Consider the following 15,185-nt stretch of genomic DNA (forward strand, 5'->3'; position numbering starts at 1 on the left):
CTTCAGTATATTTTCATGTGTCATGTATGCCTTTACTCAGTGGCGCAAAAAGTGGGTATGCAGGGTATGCAACGCATAGGGGCGCAGCACCAGAGGGGGCGCCAAAACCCCGTCTGGAGGGGGCGGCGCGCCGATGATGTTTTCCTATACACTTCTGCGCGCCTTACGCTCCTTCACCTCGCGCACATAACGAGGTAAATGTAGCGAGTTTTACCCTTCACGTATCGTCGCCTCGGGGGGGGGGGGCTGAGTGAGCGTCGCTCCTTCACCCTGACGTTCCTTCCCTCGGTCGGGGGGAGGGGGGGCGCCGATCTATGTTTTTGCATCCACCTAAATAATGTGTAGTTGCGCCACTGCCTTTACTACTCGCATATATGGTTACAGGTAAATTTTTCTTTGAAAAGATGACGCATAAAAGTCTTTGCAGGCTAATATGCTAATGTTAGCATTGGCTCATGGGTCCAACATTAACTAAAACTGCCACGCTTTTTACTTGAGAGCCTTTAATGTTTTGGTCCATTGTTGTGGAAAAAAACTTACCAAGGACTGTTCAGGTAAAATCACTCAATCAGGTTTATTTATGAATTATGCACAATACAGAGAGCTTGTAGGACAATCAATCATGAAGCAATTCTGGATGGAAAGCTCTGCCAGGCAGAGACAACACATGAGTCTTTTACACACATTAAAGTTAATTTTAAATTTACTTCTCTTATGTCTAGAAGAGTGAATTTCTAAACTCTTAAACATCCTCAGGAGTCAAACAACTAAGAATGATCATAATTAAGCTACCCAATTTCATGTGTTTTCTAGAAAACCCAACAAAACAAAAAAAATTACATTAGTGCAGTGAAGGTATAGATAAGTGTCCGTTCAAAACCCAACAAGAAAGCGCAGATTTTCCATCTGGAAAGTAGGTAAAGCGTAGAAACAGGAACACTGATCGCCTGCTCAGGAGGGTTTGTTACCTCCTGTCATAAAAGTATAAATCTTCACTCTCTGCTTCGGTCACTCGACAGTGGACCAGCAATAGTTCTTTGAGTGGAGAGCCTTTCAGAAACATCTAAACTAGCTGTTGCTCTGGACATTGTCCTCTTTGGTGTCAAAAGTTGAAGTACTTGATACTTGGTAGAGTGAAGTTTTGCTGCTCACTCTGTTGCTCTGTTGTTTCAGATTTAAAGTCGTGATCTAGATGGATGTTACAGACAGGTTGTCCTTCACAGTGCTTGATGTGGATTTATGTTGTTCCTTCCTTCTCGCCCCTCTACCCCACGCGGTCTCAGCGTTGCTGCAGCCAAATCCTCCCCCGTCTCTCTTCTCTGGCTTCCTGTCAGTCCAACTGGTTCTGGTGTTGGATCTTTGGGTTGTCCAGATCGTCCCTCAGGAAATGTCCATGTTGTCCACAGATGAAACAAGCGTCAACAGTTCAGAGTCGTCTTCTCTCACAGCTCTGAAGCATGTTTAGCTTTTCTTCCTCTACGCTGATACTGGACAGCAGACCAGTGGAGGTTGTTAAAGCTCAGTCTCACAGTTTTCAGTCCAAATGCTCAACAGGAGACTGACAGTTGTCCCCTGGAGGTGATGGAGGTCTTTTCTGTCTTCTTGATCCTCCAGATCTTCTCGATCATTTTCATCGGCTGGTTTTGTAGGAGGGACATCATCTGGTCCATGGGAGGACAGATGGGAAGAGTTGAGGTCAGAGGTCAGATGCACCGCGCGAGGCTCAGACAGAGAGAAAGAGAAAAAGCAAATAGAAATCAATTAGGGTTTGTTTTGTCATTTTTCTTGTTGTTTTCTATGCATATATATTTATGAATCTTATTTTAACCTTTTACGTGATCATATAGTTTTAGTCATTTATTATCCATCCAGTATTATGGCTCCTGTTTGTGGAACAGTTTGTTATTTCCAATAAAGGTCTTTAGGATTCCAAAAAGGTTTGGTTCCCTCAATTTAGAAAACTCAAGGAATCACCTGCTTTATTTACCTTCCCTACGACTCGTGTTTAGTCAGAATGCTAGATTTGGGGTGGAGCACTCCATGCATGGTCAGTAGTTTCCGAGTGTCTTAACATCGGTGGTCTTCATCTCCTCCTTTGGCCAGCTGATTATTCCTGCAGGGTCTCTGATTACTCTGGTGTAGGGCTGAAACGATTCCTCGAGTGATTCGAGTACCTCGATTATTAAAATTCCTCGAGGAAAATTGACCTGCCTCGAAGCTTCGTTAATTTATGTTTTATCATTTAGCGCACCGTGTTTCAGCCGGAACATTATTTGCGTTGCGCGAAGCTCTGACTTCCGCCTCTGAGTTGTTGACGGAAGCTACGTGTTAGCGGCATAACGTCCAATCTTCAAGTTCGGCCCGCGGGGATTTTACTGATTGGTGATAATTCCGGGTTTTCATCGTTTTTGTGGGACCAATAAACATCCTTAAAATGATGCCGGGAGTTCGGCAGCCTTTCTGCTCCGGAGCTGCTGGTTGAACGGCGGGAAGAAGCTGAGGAGGATTTATACAGGTGAGCGGAGAGACTGAACACGGCGGGCGGCTGAGGGTTGATGCTTACAGGGTAATAAGCAGCTTTACGGACGAACCGCACTATAAACTTTTATCATCCCGGTCTGAACAAACGGGAGGCGGAACATGGCTGGTAGATGAGTTTCTGAACGGAGGAGCCGTAAATATCCCGTATTGCTCCCCATGTCTACAAAAAAGTAACTGGTAGGGAAGCACAAATGTGGAAAAAATAGACTGATGTTGATATCCGATAGTAACACTGGTGTTATGGAAGATTTACCAATATTTTATTTCATAATTGTTTTTATCCGATTACTCGATTAATCGTAAGAAAAATCTATAGATTACTCGATTACTAAAATAATCGTTTAGAACAGCCCTACTCTGGTGTGTAGCTGTTTATCGCACGGATCTTGTTCTTGCCATTAAGCTGGCTTCTCAGGACTTGCCTTATTTGTTGGAGGTACGAGGGGGTGCCCAAAAGTTTCCAGAATGACGCTGCTGCACGCGCAGTTTTTGTAGTACACGATTCTGCCGCTAGGTATTTGTTCAACCACGCCTTCTCAATCAGTGTGCCAAGCAGCGTTGATGTGGAAGGTTTCATCTACCCGCAGTGAATTTTCTTGTAAGAGCTGTTTTGTCCAGCAGTCGTTTTTCTTCAAGGAGAAGTTCTATGAGCAGCACACGGCTGAAGTTTTGCTTCCTGCTCCGGAAAAAAGCGGTTGATCATCAATTGACAATTCACCATTTTTAAAGCGGGTGAACATGAGTAAACTTGAGCTTGACACATAGCGTCATCCTTGTAAGCGGTCTTTAACATTTGAACGGTTTCCGATGCTTTTTTCCTGTGCAGGAAGCAAAGCTTCAGCCACGCAAACTTCTCCATGAAGAAAAACGACAGCTGGACAAAACAGCTCTGACAACAAAATTCACTGCGGGTAGATGAAACCTTCCACATCAACGCCGCTTGGCACACTGATTGAGAAGGCGTGGTTGAACAAATAGCAGTGTTTCTCAACATTTTTCAAGCCAGCGCCCCTCTAGCCCTTATCCAGGTCCCTCACCGCCCCCCACCAAAGAATTTGCAGGCTACTTTGCACTGACTATATTTTATCATTAATATTACTATCACTATTGTAGATGTTTTGATTTTTATACTTGTTTCTATATTTATCATCAAAAATAATTTCCCAGAGAACAAAAAAAGTCATGGCAATAGAAATTATTTTCACAGGCGTCTACGAAAAATGCAATGAACATTCAAGTTAAAATTTGTAGGCCTAACAGCAGCCAATCAGAGTGGGAAAAAAAATCTTATTTTGTGCCGTTTTCTAGTTGTTAAATCTTGCACAAAATGACCAGATAAAAGATGTACAGCAATGCCAGTTTAAACTTTGAACTATTTGCAAAACGACTGAGCTCTGCAACATTAAAACATGGATAGAACTGTAACTACATCAGTGTTTGTCAGTTTCTGGTGGTGCAGCTCTGTGCTGCCTTCAGGAGAATGGGACATCAGAGTATCATCCAAAAAAACTTCACCCACATGGCATTTATTGTGCTAACTAGAGCTTTCAGTGGAGAAACAAAAGTTCCAGGTCCTTTTAATGCCATACAAATATGAGACAGAAACAAATCCTTAATCAAATCCTCATGAGTCAAATTGAAAGTGTCATGGAGTCTCAACCTCATGACACTGACATGAAAATTAATATTGAAGAAATAAATATATCAAAGCTAATTAAAAACATAAATAAGTGATCAGTTCTTTACTGTTATGGTCTGTAAGATATATTTATTCTCAGTACTAGATGGGGTCTCAACAAACCCATGACATTTCAACAATATTTTACCTTTATCTGGAAATAGTGTCTGTTTATTCTTGCCATACAGTCCTCTGTATTAATTATTGCTTGAAAGGTCTTGCCATACCAGTTTATTCCTCTGTATTTACTTTAGTTTCTTAGTTTATTCTTGCATTTTGTTCTTCATTCATTTCCATTTAGTTTCCTTTGATTAGTATTGTCCTCTCTTGGTTTATTGCTATGTCCACTTTAGTTTCTTTCCTGTTGCTAGATTTATTTTATCATTTATTGACGCTCACCGTCAGTAATTTTCACTCATCACCTGCTGCGCCGTCTAATCGTCATGTGTTTCACATCATGTGTTGATTTTTTTCAATGTTCAGTGTCGGATTCTCTGTTTTTATGCCATAATTCACATCTAGTTCGTCGCTCCGTTTTATGTCCCGCTTCTCCTGTTTCAGAGTTTTGCGCAATGTGCACGTCTTTTTTTTAAGCCCCCAAGGTGCTCGGCGGTCGGGAAGCGTATCGATGGGGAAAAGCGATGCAGCACATATAGGCTATACTGCATTCTGATTATTGAAATTTAAAAGTGCTGTGTTGTTCTATCACACCAGTTTCATACTGGACCACTTACAGCACCGGTGTTAAGGCTATAAAATGAACGCCCTCTATCGTGGTATCACCCATGGAGGGATTTCTTGATTTCTTTATTTAAATGGGTTCATTTTTCAGAGGGATACACAGCGAGAGTATGTGATTTTAGCTACCAGTAGAAGAAGAACGGAGCTGCGCCAAGAAGCTAACAGAAGCTACAAACACTGAATAGAAGAAGAGCTGCCATCAATACAGCTGCAGCCAAGCATGGTTTAATGTTACACAATACAGTTTTACCAAGTTGCTCAAAGTCTAAACTGGCATTGTTGTGCATTTAAGGTGTAAAGTTTACCTTCGACTAAACGCCCCCCAAAGGCATCCCAGCGCCCCCCTTTTGAAAAAATGTCCGCCAGCGCCCCCTGCCGTCCTCTGAACGCCCCCTGGGGGGCGGCACCGCCCACGTTGAGAACCGCTAACCTAGAGGCAGAATCGTGTACTACGAAAACTGCGCGTGCAGCAGCGTCATTCTGGAAACTTTTGGGTACCCCCTCATATTTGGCTGTGGCTCCTTTCCTTGTGACCTCATTCAGGTTGCCATTTGCTTGTGGTATTCCCAGGTACTTGTAACTGTCCTCAATGTCTGCTATTGTTCCTTCTGGGAGTGAGACCCCTTCTGTGTGGATGACGTTCCCTCCATCCGCCACAGTTCTCTAGTCCGAATGACATCCCAATGTCAGTGCTGTAGGTCCTGGTGGTGCGGATCAGTGAGTCGATGTCTCGCTCGCTCTTGGCGTACAGCTTGATGCCATCCATGTAGAGGAGGAGACTTTTGGTGGCTGCATTCTTGAGTCGGTATCCGTGGCCAGTCTGGTTGAAGTTTGGAGCCATCCCGTTCTTCCAAACAGCGATGGTGCTCAGAGGGGCTTTCCTCCCTCATTGCTCCTTCCCACCTGCCTCACCCGGAGAGCCAGGCAGCCGCTGCTGCTGGGACCTCTGTCCGTGGAGCGCCTGCTCCTTCGTCCAAAGAGGCGCAGGCGATTCTTCTTTGTGCCTGTGTCCTTGAGCTACAGGCGCGCCACCTGTAGCTCTGTATGTTCTTTTTTTTTGCCACCATTCGGATCACAGAAACGTGGGTGGGCATCTGCCTGCGCCTGCTTACCAGTAGGTTTCTGGAGGTCCATATGGTGGCTAGGGTGAGCCACATCTCCATGAGGCCCTTTTTTATGTTTTCCGGTGGCTCACCCTATGCAGCACTAGCTGCGTGTCGAGGACCTCCCTTACTGGCAAGTATGGGAATTGCAAGGAGCCGGCCTTTGCCCACAGGTCCACAGCAGCGCTACACTCCCACAGAAGGTGCCTAACCGACTCCGGGTCGGGGGCAGATGTCGCGGGAGTGCATGACGGCTCTGACTGGGAGGATCCCATGAGCCACCATCCTGGAGTCTGTTTGGAAGGACGGGATGGCTCACGTTGATGATTTGGCTGAGGGGATTCAGACCTATGCAGAACAGCAGTGGGGGCAGAGAGTTTCCTGGAAAGAATTATGATTCTTTCCAGAGTTTTTGATTTCTGCCCCATTTGATTAACACTTGTGCAAGTGGTTTGCAGTTGCAGGTTTTTTTATTTATTTATTTTTTAATATATATACTGCAAACTGCACAATTGGTTTTCAGTTGCAGTTTTTTATCCATCCATCAATTTTCTTACACCCTTGTCCCTTAGTGGGGTTGGGAAGGGGTGCTGGTGCCTATCTCCAGCTAAAGTTCTGGGCGAGAGGCGGGATACACCCTGGACAGGTCGCCAGTCTGTCGCAGGGCAGTTTTTTATTTATTCCATCCATCCATCCATTTTCTTTACACCCTTGTCCCTTTGTGGGGTTGGGAGGGTTGCTGGTGCCTATCTCCAGCTAACGTTCCTGGCGAGAGGCGGAGTACACCCTGGACAGGTCGCCAGTCTGTCTCAGGGCAGTTTTTTATTTATTTATTTTATTTTTTTTAAATATATACTGCAAACCACTTGCACAATTGGTTTGCAGATGCAGTTTTGTTATTTTATTTTTTTATTTATATATAATGCAAACTGCAAACCACTTGCACAAGTGTCCACTGCTGTTCTACATCTGAACCCCCTCAGCCAAATCACCAACAAGACTGGCTACGGATTCCGACTCAAGAATGGGGCCACCATTAATGTTACCCTAACCCTCCTCTACATGGATGACATTAAGCTGTACGCCAAGAGCGAGCGAGACATCGACTCACTAATACACATTACCAGGATCTACAGCACTGACATTGGGATGTTATTCGGACTAGAGAAGTGTGGTCGGATGGAGGGAAGGCCGTCCACACAGAAGGGGTCTCACTCCCAGAAGGAACAATAGCAGACATTGAGGACAGTTACAAGTACCTGGGAATACCACAAGCAAATGGCAACCTGAATGAGGTCACAAGGAAAGGAGTCACAGCCAAATACCTCCAACGAATAAGGCAAGTCCTGAGAAGCCAGCTCAATGGCAAGAACAAGATCAGTGCAATAAACAGCTACGCCTTACCAGTAATCAGAGATCCTGCAGGAATAGCTAGTTGGCCAAAGGAGGAGATAAACACCACGGATGTTAAGACTCTGAAACTACTAACCATGCATGGAGGGCTCCACCCCAAATCCAGCATTCTGACTAAACGAGGAACAAGGAAGGTAAATAAGGCAGGTGATTCCTTGAGTTTTCTTAATTGAGGGAACCAAACCTTTTTGGAATAATTTACTGTGGCGATTTAAAATAAAACCTATTGGGTGTATGTACAGTAAAAAGAGGAGTGGGCCCAAAACTGAACCTTGGGGAACCCAAGCAGAGCAACAAGGTCCCAGAATACTGAAATATTAAAACGGTACAATTCATGTTTAAGGTCAGAAATCAGCAACTTCCACCCAATATACAGAAAATGTTTTGTGACAGAGGGAAGTTATAATTTAAGAGGTAATGGACATTTTAAAAAACAATGTATTAGAACAACCATGCAGAGTTTTTGTTTATCGGTGCGTGGAGTAGATGTATAGAATGGATTGAGTGATGACTTCAAAAAAGTAGAAATATAAACCAGCTTAAAAAACTGATTAAAAAGGAGCTTATTGCAAAATGTTCTATAAGATGACTGTTTTAAAGTCTGTAAATACTATTGATGATATAAATGCTGTTTAAATAATGGGACATCTTTAAATGTCATGTAAAATGGAAACAAGTTGTCTCGTTTTGATGTTTTGACAGTTAATTGATTATAAATTGATAAGTATGAAAGGGGCAGGACATTATAAGATATTACATCTTCTGCTCCTTTTCAAACAGAAAATATAAAATGTGCATGTCATTTGGGCATAATTTGTTTTACCTCTTATTTATCTAGTCTGTTTCATTCTATTTTAATTGATTTTTTTCTTTCTTGATTGTCTTTTCTGTCTGTTATAAATAAAAATAAATACATAAATAAATAATTAGCTGGCCAAAGGAGGAGATGAACACCACGGATGTTAAGACTCAGAACCTACTAACCATGCATGGAGGGTCCCACCCCAAATCCAGCACCCTGAGACTAGCCACAAGGAAAGAGGCAGAGGACTAGTGAGTGTGAGAGCCACTGTCCAGGATGAAACATCCAAGATCCATAAATACACCAAGGACAAGATCTCAACAGGCAATGTGCTCAATAAATGTCTCAGACAATGGGGAACAGAGGATGAGGTGCTGGAGGTACCATGATGGGAGGACAAGCCCCTACATGGGATGTACCACCGACAAATAACTGAAGTGGCTGATATCAGGAAATCCTACCAATGGCTGGAAAAAGCTGGACTCAAGGACAGCACAGAGGCTCTCATCTTGGCTGCACAGGAACAGGCCCTAAACACCAGAGCAATAGAGGCTCAGATCTACCACACCAGACAAGACCCAAGGTGTAGGTTGTGCAAGGATTCCCCTGAGACAGTCCAGCACATAACAGCAGGGTGCAAGATGCTAGCAGGGAAAGCATACATGGAATGACATAACCAAGTGGCAGGCAACAGAGGAAAGCCGAACATCTGCAGAATATGGACTGGAAGATCAAAGTGGGGAACACCCCCAAAGGTGATGGAGAATAACTGAGCTAAGATCCTGTGGGACTTCCAGATCCAGACAGACAAAATGGTAATGACGAACCAACCGGACATTGTGGTGGTGGATAAACAACAGAGGAAAGCCGTTGTGGTGGATGTAGCAGTACCAAGTGACTACAACATCAGGAAAAAGGAGTACGAGAAACTGCAGAAATACCAGGGCCTCAGAGAGGAACTGGAAAAGGCCTGGAAAGTGAAGACCACAGTACCATACCATCCCACACCAACTTTATTTATGAAGCACTTTATACATCAATAAATTGATTAAAAACAGAAGACAACTGACCATCAGTAGAAGGGTTAAGAACACGATAGAACTGAGCTGCAGCGCATGCTTTAGCTTCAGCACAGGACAGCGTTATCTCAAATAAAACAGGCATATGGTCTGAAAATAATGAGTCACCAATCACTAAATTACAAACTGGTAGACCATAAGATAAAACCAGATCAAGACTGTGACCATGCTCATGGATAGCACCAGTCAGACTACACAAAATTAAAAGAATCGGTAACATTAAGAAATGACTGAGCCATAGGTGAAGTAGGACGACAGACAAGAATATTAAAATCACCAACAATAAGAACTCGGTCATACCTTGGCATAATATCAGCCACGAAATCAGAAAAGTCATTTATAAAGTTTTTGTTGTACTTCGGTGGCCGATAGACCGCTGCACACAGCACAGTGTGAGAGCTGCCGAGTTCAAATAGGCTGATCTCAAAGCTACTAAACGAGGCCAGAGGCAACTGTTTACAAGTAAAACTGCTTATAACAGTCACTATACCTCCACCGGACCCCGACATCCTTGGAGCATTAAAATAGCCGCGGTACAAGTTCATTAAAAATGCTGGAGTCACCAAACCACTTGTCCATGATTCTGTTAATAAAACATCCAATCAATAAGAGGAAAAGAAATCCCTAATGACGAAAGTTTTATTTGTCAGCGACCTCGCATTTACCAAACTGATCCTGGCAGAAATCGGCGGGTCTACACCATCAGGTGGCATCCGGTGCTCCCGGCAAAGAGGCCGCAGGTTGCTAGGATTCACCCTGCGTCTACAGGGCCGAGGAGCGCAGGGACCTGTGGTAGTGCCTGTGGTCATCGGGGCCCTCGTGGCAGTCACCCCCAAACTGGAACAGTGGCTAAAACAGATCCCAGGAACAGCATCAGCCATCTCAGTCCAGAAATGTCAGGTTCTAGGCACAGCCAAGATACTGTGTAGAACCCTCAAGCTCCCAGGCTTCTGGTAGAGGACCTGCGCTCAGTGGATGAAAGAGTCCACCTGCGGAAGGGTGAGAAGGGAATTTATATAAATATGAATAAATATATATACACATTGTCTGAGTATCTCTAAGTAGGTTTGATTTTAACTAGCGTTTCACCTAGCAGTAAACTACATTATTTTTTTCTTATGTGCACAACTATCAAACGTTTCCCAAATACAATGTGACCCCAACACTGAAACTGTGAGTTTCTGTAACAGTATATGTTGAGTAACTGAGGGAAATAACATAAACATACAATATTTAGGGCTCTCTAACAAGCACCATGATGTGCAGAAGTGCTTACATCCCATAACTATTTCTAGCATTTGCAATGTGCAGCCACAAATTCCAAGATATTTTACAACAAAGATGATTACTTCAGATCAACACAAAGTGCTGCATAACTGTAAAGTGTAAGGAAAATAATTTGCAAACTTTCTACCTTTCTGATAACATTTTAAAACTTAGAAATCTGACTCGTTATCAAATTTTTGGGCGTTGTCAGAGAACTTAGGAACAGGAAATTTAACAAGGCAAGTGATATCAGATCTGAACCTGTCCGAACAATATCAGATGATACATTGGATGCTCACAGAAAGGAACATTTTAAGTCTGCTTGTAAAGCAGGTGTTTCTGTTTTTTAATAGAATTCCTTTAACTCAAGAATTAAAGCCAGTTCTAGGAGTTTAAGATAAATTTTGTTTTTTTCTCATTTCTGCCTTTGCAATGATTCTGCTTAAACATCTCTTTTTGTAAATATTTCTGTCTTTGTTCTGTAGCCTATACTTGGTATCACAAAACATTATGCAATATCAAGATCGAATAATGGTAATATTAGCCTAAATGCAGCCAGTGGCATGTGGGCTATAACTAGCATGTTGTCTTACATTGACTTCCTCCATTCAGTGTGCTAAACATGGTTAATAAATAAACAAAATAGCTAAAAAGCTTATTTTAGGAAACAGCCTACTTTTAATGTGGGCAATAGTTACGTTAGAAATGTTTGTGTTCTGCTTTTTGTTCACTTCGTGTCACTTGGTTACCAGTAAACACACTCATCTCTTAGCAACAGATTAGCGACAAAAAATTGTTATTGTTCAAAAAACATAGGATTTCTTCTGCTATCTCTCAGATGTTTACTTTATGGAACTTTGTGGACCTTGGTTACCAGAAAACGCGATCATCTCTAAGCAACAGATTAACAGCGTAGCAACAAAAAATTCTTATTGATAAAAAAAATATAATGTTTCTCCCGCTCTTTTGAAATACCACTTATTTTACACTAACAAGAATTGTGCAGTTGGTCAATTTTGCAGAAAAGTAATTTTTTTGTCATTAATGGCAAATAGGCTATATTAAACACACATTGAACACAAAAGTAAAAATCTCGATTTATACTTCGTGGCAGTTCATTACCAGAAAAACCCCGTTTATCTCTTAAAACCAAATTAATAACAAGTAGTTTATAAAACAAAAGCTCTTTTGAAATAACGCTTACCTGATTAGATACAAGACATTTACCTTTGGCAAATTACGCTAAAGTAAATATCTTAAGTTCACTTCATGGCACTTGGTTACCAGTAAACACACTCATCACTTAGCAACAGATTAGCAACAAAAAATTGTTATTGTTCAAAAAACATAGGATTTCTTCTGCTATCTCTCAGACGTTTACTTTATGGAACTTTGTGGACCTTGGTTACCAGAAAACGCGATCATCTCTTAGCAACAGATTAACAGCGTAGCAACAAAAAATTCTTATTGATAAAAAAATATAATGTTTCTCCCGCTCTTTTGAAATACCACTTATTTTACACTAACAAGAATTGTGCAGTTGGTCAATTTTGCAGAAAAGTAATTTTTTTTTTTTGTCATTAATGGCAAATAGGCTATATTAAACACACATTGAACACAAAAGTAAAAATCTCGATTTATACTTCGTGGCAGTTCATTACCAGAAAACCCCCGCTTATCTCTTAAAACCAAATTAATAACAAGTAGTTTATAAAACAAAAGCTCTTTTGAAATAACGCTTACCTGATTAGATACAAGACATTTACCGTTGGCAAATTACGCTAAAGTAAATATCTGAAGTTCACTTCGTGGCACTTGGTTACCAGTAAACACACTCATCTCTAAGCAACAGATTAGCGACAAAAAATTGTTATTGTTCAAAAAACATAGGATTTCTTCTGCTATCTCTCAGACGTTTACTTTATGGAACTTTGTGGAACTTGGTTACCAGAAAACACACTCATCTCTTAGCAACAGATTAGCCTGGGAGAGCGGCGCGCGTGATCCGCACCGAGTTGCAAAGATCCAGAGATGCACGAGGCGCTGCGACACGCTGCGCATGCGGCGGCGTTAGCTCGTGCCGCTGCGTGTCCCCTTCAACGCGCACAATGAACCGAGCTACGTGCTCATGATTAATTAAAACAAATGCAATAATTTCCATTGGCATGATTTATCACTTCTCTTTTTATTTCTCTTTCTTTCTACAAAAAACTGTATGATAAAAGCTTTCAGGTTGGTGCTTTGGTCTCAGCTAAACCTTTTTTTGAATGAAATTTTTATTTACAAAGACTTCAAAATTAATTTTATTTTTGTCATTTTGTTTATTTATTTTGGATATTTGAGATGCCTTCCAGTTGCAGTGTTAAATGTTCATTATAATTTTAAGTTTACTGATCTTTCAGATTGTGTTCTTGCATTATAATTTTCCCATTAACATTTATTACTTAAAAATGGTCTAAAAATAATATTGTTTATCAAAAATCAAAATGTGTTATTGTGACAGGTCAACACACATATGATTTATAGTGTAGTTAGTTTATTGCCATGGATGGCATAGTTACTTTGAAAGAGTAATTTGATCACTCAATAAAAAATTCATCCATCAGCTAGAAAATGTGCATCTCTTTTCCCTCAATCGTTTACGTTTGTGTTGCTGGTGTTACATATGAAACGTATCTCCCCAAGGAAAAAGAAGCAACAAAATGTGTTTTCTAAAAATAATCACAAATACTTAACTTGGATACGTAATTTTAATCTGATTATTGGATTGTAAATAGTTAGATTACAGGTTACAAGGGGTCAGATTAGAGTAACACATTGATAACACCATTGTTTGACATTTTTGCTCAAGCTATTTACGGATCTTTCAAGTTTCCGATATGTGTCCCCCCCCAATGATAAACTTGTTCCTACGCCCTTGGTCACTTGGAAGGAAAGCTTAAAGAAAGGTAAGCTCCGTGGACGTGATGCTGGCAAAGCTAGCTGTACTGACTGATGTTGCATCTGCGATGTGAAAAAGTTGTCACTCATGCGCTGAATTATTGTGTGGAGGTGTTGACTGAGGTGTCGCATATATGGGACAACGCTGGTACCAAAGTCTGCATTGTTATGACATTCAGGAACGATCCGATTCTTCTGGATGGATCTTTACCGATTAAATTTATTTCAGCTCTAAGTATTTAATATCTAGGTGATTTATGGGAATGTGGATCTTTCAGATCAATTTGAGAAGCAATTTTGATAGGTAAAACTAAATTTTTTGTGTCACGTAGCGCGAGGTGCTGGTCTTGACTTGGTCTTCTTGGGTAGGTCGTCTTGACTACAATTCTGCTATGTGACTCCTTAGTTCCATGTCCTCTCCCACCCACCTTCTTTCCATCCCCTTTCTGTTGGATTTCTTTCAAAATAAAAGCCAACAGTGGCAAAAAAAAAGTGAAGTTCATGCTATGTTAGGACAGGAGACGAGATGTTTCCATCCCTGAAATTATGATGCATAGAATCACATATCTAAGTCTAAACTATGTTACACAGAGTAAACATAATAAAAACATGCTTTATCTGTGACATTGTTCATTAAATGGCACATTTCTAATGTATTAAAATTAAATACGATCGGTACACTTAATGATATTAGCGATTAGGTAATCCATTCAGCAAGTACTTTTACTTTTAATACTTAAGTGTTTTTAAAAGCCAGTACTTTTTTACTTTTACTTAAGTACAAATGTTAATGTGGTAGTTTTACTTTTACTTGAGTACATTTTTGTCTGTGTATTTGTACTTTTACTTAAGTAAATTTTTTGAGTACTTTCTCCACCACTGGAAAGCACGTGCGTAGGGAACTACAGACACCGTGAAAGCTCAAACAATAGGTTTCGGCAAAGTTGTCACTTTCTTCACGTTTTTGCGGGAAACTAATAATAATAACAATGACAACAATAATAACAGCAGCAATAATAATAATAATAATAATAATAATAATAATAATAATAATAATAATAGTGATGATAAATACATATAAGTCACATATATATTATAACTATTATAAATGTATATATATGTTATATATGTTATTCTTTCTTGTTGAGGCACCTTAAAAGATTAAATTAATGGAACAGACATAGGTTTTTTTCTTTTTTCTATGCTTGTTTCCTTGATTTATTTAGATTTTTGTCTTAGTTTTGTTTCGTTTACAAATCTGTTTAACACATATTTAGCATCCTCACCCACAATTCATGTCATTAGCTAGCGGTAATGCACCATAATGCTGCTACTAACCACAATTAAAATTAACAAGAAGAATATTTTTCATAAAGAAGAATGGGATGCTTTCATAAGATCCACAAGAGAAATGGACAAATGAGGAGAAAAGAAAGAAAGAAGAGAGAAGATATAATTATTTCACGACTTAAAATCGGACACAATGGGCTGAATAGCTCATTAGTTTTGATAGGAAAACATCAGACAGGGAAATGTGATTGTGGGGAAGATTAGATAATATAAAATGTTATTTTGAATTGTAGAAATTACCGGATTCAGAGAAACACGTTAATGAGGAACCT

At 40.6% G+C, this 15,185-nt stretch overlaps 1 long non-coding RNA gene across 1 annotated transcript; it reads right to left on the minus strand.

Annotated features, from left to right (window-relative positions):
* Nucleotides 1-555: 555 nt before the first annotated feature.
* LOC145552795 (uncharacterized) lies at nt 556-12,360 on the minus strand. Its single transcript, XR_014088913.1, has 2 exons — nt 11,828-12,360; nt 556-10,346 (listed from the first exon to the last, which is right to left on the minus strand). It is a non-coding gene; the product is annotated as an uncharacterized LOC145552795 (long non-coding RNA).
* Nucleotides 12,361-15,185: the final 2,825 nt, after the last annotated feature.

Source organism: Poecilia reticulata, chromosome 9 (genome assembly GCF_904066995.2).
Source record: "Poecilia reticulata chromosome 9, P_reticulata-male-v2, whole genome shotgun sequence".
In the NCBI taxonomy this organism is placed as follows: Eukaryota; Metazoa; Chordata; class Actinopteri; order Cyprinodontiformes; family Poeciliidae; genus Poecilia; species Poecilia reticulata.